The following is a 9,252-nucleotide window of genomic DNA, read 5'->3' as shown; positions in this document are numbered from 1 at the left end:
ATTTTATTACTGTTTCCCGTGATTTTACTAATACTTGACAAAAGTCTGATGCTTTATTTTTTCTATCTCCATGTACTTAGTTTTTTAATATACAAACAATATATACCGTTCATTGTGATTTGAGGTCATCTGAGTTTGTTATTGATATGTACGCTTTCTATATGCATATCCGAACTAAATATTTGAGTGGCAAAACCAAGATTGAATGGAAGATTTTATTGACTAACTGAATTTCCAGTGTATAAATAATTTATAAATATAGCTACATGACCATCAGGAAATTAAGCTACATTTTCAACTAAGAGTATGTCCGTTTCTTCAGACAGTCGAACCGAATGTCGACAATTAGCGAAAGTCCATCACTAGCCCAGTGTTTTATTACTTGGTCATCTATCCATAACTTTGACGTTATTCAATTTCATTTATTCAGTAAAAGAATTTGATGATACAAATCATATTAACATTAAATCTCATTCAAATTTATCCGATGAGAGACAATAGCAAGGAGAACTCAAATTTCCAAATTAAAGCTTAATCGATACCAGGGGAATGAAAATCAGATATTCATTACTATACATGAGGGTTATACTATGACATTGTCTTTAACACAAAATTCTAGATTGTAACATGTACCATCTATCTACCAATACAGTCTACAATAAAGGCTATTATATGCTGTGCTGTCTGTGTACCAATCGGTCAAAAAATCAGTTCAAACAAAATGAATTAAATTTTCACTTTAAAGTCTGTCACATAGAGAAGACCTATTGATAGTTAGCAGATAAATTCCTTAATACTTCAATGGTTTTCTTGAAATCGCTAGCTCCTTTATCATGCGCCATTACGTCGTTCGAAGAAACATATTTATTATAGCTGGATAATATGACTTTTTAATTTTTATATTTAGTTTAGGAAATGTGTACTTTTTGATGCATCTTCATCGTCTTCTTATTTTATAAGATACCCTTCCTTGATTTGGAAGTTAGAAACAACAAAGTGTACGATATACTTATGAATTATTTCTGATATGACAAAAAAAGACAGTTTTGTGCACCATGCGACATGAATGATGTTATGAGGTTAGAGATTCTCTATAATATACACTTGCTTAAGATTAAAGGAAAATTAAAAGAAAATTCTTACCTATTATATTTGAATATTATATATGAAATAATCTCAGCGATTGAAATTTAAATAATTCCAACGTTTCGTCCAGCTAACTTATCCGGACATCTTCAGGGTAATAATCAAAATCAAAATCATCAAAAATATATCTGTAGTGCTTTTTTAAAAATCATATCAAAATCTATACTACGTTAAACCAGTCATATTTGGATGTTGAATTCTTGTAAAAAGGATAATATGAGTCAGTTAAATGAGAATCAAGTGAAAAGTTCATGATATGAAATAAAAGAAGACTGGATGGATTGTGTGTGTATCTATGTGTAAGAATGAGTTAATAATGAACGATATTCGGTGTTAATATGTTTCTATATGAAGGAGAAAATAAAAGTGCAAATTGAAGGTTGAAAAATTGTTTCTGAATCATTGAATTGCAATTAAAAAAATGAGAATCATCAAAAACATAATTGTAATGCTAAACATAACTCATATTGATTTCAGTCCAAATAATGATTCATGTAAAATAAACAGGTTGAATAAAAAAGAAAGGGTCCAATTACTTGTTAATGAATATTTGCCAAATAGTTGCTAGCTGAAAAACCATCCTTTCTGTTTAGGCTATTCTTATTCACCCATATATAAATCGCTTCTGCTTCTAATTTAGTTATGAATATTTCTAGAAATATTCATAATAACCGATTGGTATAATTGATATCTAAATAAGTCTATCTCTATTACAATCATCATTAATTAAATCAGTTCAACTAATATTTATTATGAAGGGAAATCTCATAAATCATAAGATAAATGTCAAAAGATAATGGTCATATGAACAGGAAATTATTCTCTCCACTGTATTCCCTTTCTCCCTTTTTCCCTCTTCTTTTTACAACAAATAGTTGTAATGACTATAGTACTCAAATAAGTAGTGACATAATTTAACTAAGTTTAATAATTTTTTTATATTTTGATGATTAATATTATTGCTTTTTAAATTGTGCATATTGAATGAACCTGATCTATTTAAGCTGAATATAATACAGTTAACAATTTTCTAAATAAAAAAATTTATGTAGAACATGCATCTCACAGAAAACGTCTATAATGCTGTCTAAACTACTTTTTTTCTTTTTTACTTTAATCATGTTGACAATTTGACATGCATAACGTATTAGACATTACAGTGATAGTTAAGAAAATGACAAAATGTTCTATATGTTAGTTAACCTATTGTTACAAGTTACTTTGACAAATTTCGTTATGATTTTATATGACTGTTCAAAAAATGTACCACATTTTATTTGAAGCATTACATGTTATATAAGTGACATAACTTTGATTTGTTTCAGTAAAACAAGTAATGTATACGTATTACTAAGTAGTTCTATAATGAACCAAATAAATTTATTTACGACGATATGGCTTCTTTTTCTTTTTTTTAATAGTCCCACAGTTCATATTCATCAGTTGTTACAAGTCCAATCTAATTGAAACATGATTTACGTTATGTTGGGGCTATCCTGATCTACTAAATGTATTATTATTTATACCACACTTGGTTAATATGATTATGTACGTACTTGTACATGATTGGTATGAAAGTACATTTTTTTTTAAAAATTTATTTTATCAACAAAATCATTTTAAAATGAAGTATACATCAGTTACTTACAATTTCACTACTCAGCCTTCAACTCAAAATAGATCAGATACATCAATAACTTTATTTATGTTCACTATATATAAAGTTATTTATTATATTCTAGTTACACAAACGAGAATAAAAAACAGTTATACATTTAAAATAGTTCACCTTTTTATAATATTAGATGATCTGTTGCTGACCTTAATTATTCTCAGAAAGAGTGTCATATGATTGAATTTCTTTCAAAATAAATAAACAATAGAATAAATCTATTCTTCAGAATACTTTAGCTTTTATAAAGAGGTTAATTATCTTTCCGGTCTATATTATATTGCTAAACATTTACGTAATCTTACTTTATTAAGAGATTTAATAAAGCTGATATATTATCATTATGATTATTCAACTTGATGAATATATATAGGATCTTAACTATTTTGAGTCTGACGAGGAGGGATCATGGATGCGCATCCATAATTTACTAGTTTAATTAAAAAATTTATCAGTTTTGAGGTGAGATCGTGAATTCGCACTGTTAAGGAGTCCCATACTAGGACGAAATGGCCGTCCATAGGGATCTAGCTTCAATTGATTCATGAACTCAACTATTAAATTTTTATTATTTCCAAAAACCTCTTTCTGATATTAAACCGTAATAAGTTTCTTACCACATTGTGTTCTGTCTATTATATCATAGAAATTTAAAAAAAATCTTTCTCATAGTTTAAAGTTTAAAATATTCATTAATTTATTTTATTAAATTCTTTTTGTAAAGAATAAATTACATTTTTAATGAATAATGAATAATTGAATATTTAATTAATTTATTAATATGAATTATTATTATTATTATTATCATTATACTACTATCTAAATCATTCATGTTTTCAATGGACAAGGAGGGTTTCATTTCAACTATACCTTTTTATATAAAAAAAAGAGAAAACAAAAAATGAACTAAAGTATGACCGGAATATTTTACTTATGACCATCATATTTTTATATTAAACTCATGATTAAAATGAAATAATCATTTTAAGTAGTCTATTATATATTCTATTCAGTATATTAAAACAATTACATTATAATTAATTCATTAATTTGTTTCAAATTAAAAATAGATGAAACAATAAATTATATAACATTTGAATGTTTTCTATTTGACACTGAACAAATAGTTAACAATTTCAATAGTTGAGATCATGAGTCAAAAGGTAGCTAGACCACCATGGAAAACCTCGAAGCACTGGATAGCCGTTTCGTCTTAGTATGGGAGTCCTCAGAAGTGCGCATCCATGATCCCTCCTCGTCAGACTCAAAATAGTTAAGATCCTATATATATTCATCAAGTTGAATAATCATAATGATAATATATCAGCTTTATTAAATCTCTTAATAAAGTAAGATTACGTAAATGTTTAGCAATATAATATAGACCGGAAAGATAATTAACCTCTTTATAAAAGCTAAAGTATTCTGAAGAATAGATTTATTCTATTGTTTATTTATTTTGAAAGAAATTCAATCATATGACACTCTTTCTGAGAATAATTAAGGTCAGCAACAGATCATCTAATATTATAAAAAGGTGAACTATTTTAAATGTATAACTGTTTTTTATTCTCGTTTGTGTAACTAGAATATAATAAATAACTTTATATATAGTGAACATAAAGAAAGTTATTGATGTATCTGATCTATTTTGAGTTGAAGGCTGAGTAGTGAAATTGTAAGTAACTGATGTATACTTCATTTTAAAATGATTTTGTTGATAAAATAAAATTTTTTTTAAAAAATGTACTTTCATACCAATCATGTACAAGTACATGCATAATCATATTAACCTAATGTGGTATAAATAATAATAATACACTTAGTAAATCTGAAGATATCAAAATAACGTGATAAGTCTTGTTGATTGAACGCTCCACTCGGATCCTAAGCTAATCTTGAACCCCGAAGCCAAATCTATACAGCAACTTGAACAGGAGAGAAAAGGCGCAAAAAAGGCGAGAAACACTTTACTCCAAAGGTTCCTTTATGTACATAAAATATAGTGTTTTTATAGTATTTTAGAAGTCTTTGGGTTTTCCTGAAAATTCTGGAATGCTACAATACATAGTAGCAGTGTAGCAATCAGTCAGTCAGAAACTGTACATGTGACTTTTCACTTTCGCGATGTTTCTAGCAAAACTCCTAGTTAAACGCTAATTGAATAAAATGCTTCTTAATGTTTCCTGAGCTTGTCATGTCTATTGCGAGAAATTTTCAGGATCGCTCCAACATAACGAAAATCATGTTTGAATTAGATTTGACTTGATTAGGGAAGTTAACTCCGCCTGTAGCTCCTCTAGGGGCTACTGCCGGTCCCAAGCCCGGATAAAGGAGGAGGGTTGGGGTATGGGGTTAGCGACCCCATCCCGTAGAAAACCAACTCGCTAAAAAAACACTAACCAGAAAATACTATTCAAACAACTTAAACTTTGCCATGAAAGTTGAAGGAAGAATTATAACGCCTCATGATAAAAGCTGAGTTCCTTCGGAAGTCATGAGGCCGATGCACCTTCTTACAACCAGAGCGACAATTTTTATAGGTACATGGAATGTCCGGACAATGTGGGAAACCGGGAGAGTCTTCCAAATTGCTGCAGAAATGAGAAAATACAACCTGGAGGTGCTTGGAATTAGTGAAACACATTGGACGCAGGTTGGACAACAACAACTATCTCCAGGGGAAATTCTGTTATACTCCGGTTATGGAGAAAAAAATGCCCCACATACACAAGGGGTGGCATTGATGCTGTCCAGAAAAGCACAAAATGCACTTATTGGATGGGAATCTCATGGACCAAGGATCATCAAAGCCTCCTTCAAAACAAAGAGAAAGGGCATTACAGTGAACGTCATCCAATGCTATGCGCCTACCAACGACTACGATGAAAACGCTAAAGACCAATTCTACGATAGGCTGCAGTCGATTTTCGAGAAGTGCCCAACCAAGGACCTGACCATTCTGATGGGAGATTTCAATGCTAAGGTTGGAAAGGACAACACTGAATACAAAGACGTCATGGGACGACATGGACTGGGAGAAAGGAACGAAAATGGTGAGAGATTTGCAAACCTATGTGCCTTCAATAAACCGGTCATAGGTGGCACCATATTCCCACACAAAAACATACACAAAGCCACTTGGATTTCACCGGATCACACTACACAGAATCAAATCGACCATATCTGCATCAAAAAAAGTTCAGGAGGACGATGGAGGATGTGAGAATCAGAAGAGGAGCTGATATAGCATCCGATCATCATTTGCTGGTCGCCAAGATGAAACTAAAACTCAAGAAGCACTGGACAACGGCGCGGACAACATCACAAAAGTTTAATACGGCCTTTCTTCGAGATGCTGACAAACTCAACAAATTCAACATAGCCCTCAGCAACAGGTTTCAGGCCTTTCATGATCTACTCAATGGAGAAGGAACTACCATGGAGAGCAACTGGAAAGGTATCAAGGAGGCAATCGTTTCAACATGTCAGGAGGTTCTGGGCCAAAAGAAGCACCATCACAAGGAATGGATCACTGTCGGTACACTGGATAAAATTGAAGAAAGGAGGAACAAGAAGGTAGCAATCAATATCAGCCGAACAAGAGCAGAAAAAGCCAAGGCACAAGCCGAATACACAGAGGCAAACAAGCAAGTGAAGAGGAGCATCAGAACCGACAAACGTAAATATGTGGAAGATTTAGCGATGACAGCGGAAAAGGCTGCAAGAGAGGGAAACATGAGACAACTGTATGATACAACAAAGAAACTTGCTGGAAATTACCGTAAGCCAGAAAGACCAGTGAAAAGCAAGGAAGGCAAAGTAATCACTAACAATGAAGAACAGGTGGGTAGAGCACATCAAAGAACTCTTAAGTCAATCAGCTCCACTGAACCCACCCAACATCGAAGCAGCACCCACAGACCTCCCAATCGATGTTGGCCCACCAACAATTGAAGAGATCAGCATGCCCATTAGACAAACCCAGAGCGGCAAAGCAGCGGGACCAGAACACATCCCGGCAGAAGCACTGAAAGCAAATGTAGCAGCAACTGCAAAGATACTCACATCCCTCTCAAGTAGATTGGGGATGAAGAAACAGTACCCATAGACTGAAAAAAGACTTCTGATCAAAATACCAAATAAAGGCGATCTCAGAAAGTGTGATAACTACAGGGGCATCACTCTTCTTTTAATACCAAGAAAAGTCTTCAACAGAGTATTGTTAAACAGAATGAAGGAATCCGTAGACGCCCAACTTCGAGACCAACAGGCTGGATTCCGTAAGGATCGATCGTGTACAGACCAAATCACAACTCTATGGATCATTGTGGAACAATCAATCGAATGGAATTCATCACTCTACATCAACCTTATTGACTACAAGAAATTATTTGATAGCGTCGACAGGACAACATTATGGTGTCTTCTTCGACACTACGGCATGCCTGATCCACATAATTCTGTGACAAGTCAGAAACCCAATTTTTCACTTATTAGGATTTCACAAATATATCACTATGTCATATTGTAAATTTACATGCTTGTTACTGTATGAGAAACAATAATTGCTTCAATCTTATAAGATAGATAATTGAACTGTGTCAACAAAGTCCTGTTCTCTGTGTGCTTGTGTGTGTGTATGTTTATCAGTAAATGCATTGATCGTGTTCTTTAATGGTAAGTTAGACTAAATTAGAGAAAAGGGGAACTACAAATGAATTTCTTTAAATGCAAATTAATGAAAATATTAATATTTCTATATCTTGAATACATGGAGTTGATAAGAAACTATTTGATAAAAACAACTTAAAAGTATTGAGCCAGTCAACCATACCAAACAAATAGATGATGAATAACAATGAACTAACTACAAACTGATGAATCAATAATATTACCAAAATTTATTAAAAATTTATAGACAAACTGCCACATCATCAATAATAACATTACATTGAATGCCTTCAGACAACGGAAAAGAAAACCAAAGAGACTTTTCTAATCCTGGATCCTAAAAATATCAACTCGGATTTATTAGCTGGCCATTTTCGTGTACTAATTTTTCACAATATTTCTCCTCTAATCAAGTGATCGTTCGCATATCTCTCACTTAACAGTACTTATTTAGGGAATCTTCAACTCATTACGAGATGCTCATAATCCTGGGGACCTGTTATCCAGTTATTGTGTTGAATATCTTCGTATGTTAATGAAAGCTCACGTGTTAAATTAGTTTATTGATTATCTCGATGAACACTTTCTTAACGCTTAACATCTAGATCACTAAGCCTGCATTCAGTGGTGTTCATGTTTAACTTTAATCAGTTAATGATATCGTACAACTATATTCCATTGTCTTCGGTAGGTAACTGCCTCACACTCGACACGGTTGAACTCCACTAGTCATGGCTTCTAAACAGAACTCTAAGAATTCCCTCTAAAAGCCTAGTCAGTAGTGAGTACATGATAATTGTCAGTATAGAACTGTGAAGATTGTTGATTTTTATTGCTTGTCTAAAGTTGATCGGTTCATTATTTCAACGAAATACATCTTACATAGATCGACAAACCAGATTAATTAAGCCTGTTGTGTAAACAAAACGTAAAGATGAATGTTATAGTGAACACAAGCTACTAATTTGAAAACTGTAGATTTTTGTTTGGAGTTATAGGTACACAATTTGGAACAGGTATGTTTTATTCTATAATGACGATGAAAACTTTGATGCTGTGAATTGTGAATAGTATTCAAATTAATCATGAATCTGATGAAATGAACTAAAACATTAAATACTAAAACTTATCAATATAGGTGAAAGTTAAAGTTTGAAACGTATCTAAGTCAATGCCACCTTCCAACATTTTAAATCCAAGTCTCTGATTAGTATGAAAGAAATATGGAGATAAAACAAGGTGTTAATCGTTATGCGAATAGGTTTCGAACTTTGAGAAGAACTAGTCTAGTAAAGCAGAATATTTCTGTATAGTTATCGAGTAGGCATGATTGGAAAACCATGTAACTATTAAATAGGAATAATATATTTGTAAAATCTCAGCGAATGAATTTGAAGTAAATTCAACGTTTCGCCTGGCAATCTGGTCCAAGCTTTTGTACGTTTTCTTAAAAATTCACCGACAAGAGACAATATATATTGTGAATGCAATTTCTCCTCTCACCACTTACGTTTATATACAATATGTTATATTAACACTTATCGTTTCACATCACAAATCTCTTACCCACTAATACAAATACCTAGTCTAGACATTTTTAACCTTGATTGGATGACCTATTCAGTGTACAATGAAACGAAGAACCATGTACCTATTTATATTCCATAATTTTGATGTTCGATTATAATGCCTTGAGAAAGCTTGGAGCAGATTGCCAAGCGAAACGCTGGATTTACTTCAAATTCATTCGCTGAGATTTT

This window comes from Schistosoma mansoni (genome assembly GCF_000237925.1).
Source record: "Schistosoma mansoni, WGS project CABG00000000 data, chromosome 1 unplaced supercontig 0010, strain Puerto Rico, whole genome shotgun sequence".
NCBI lineage: Eukaryota > Metazoa > Platyhelminthes > Trematoda > Strigeidida > Schistosomatidae > Schistosoma > Schistosoma mansoni.
This window is presented reverse-complemented; position numbering follows the sequence as displayed.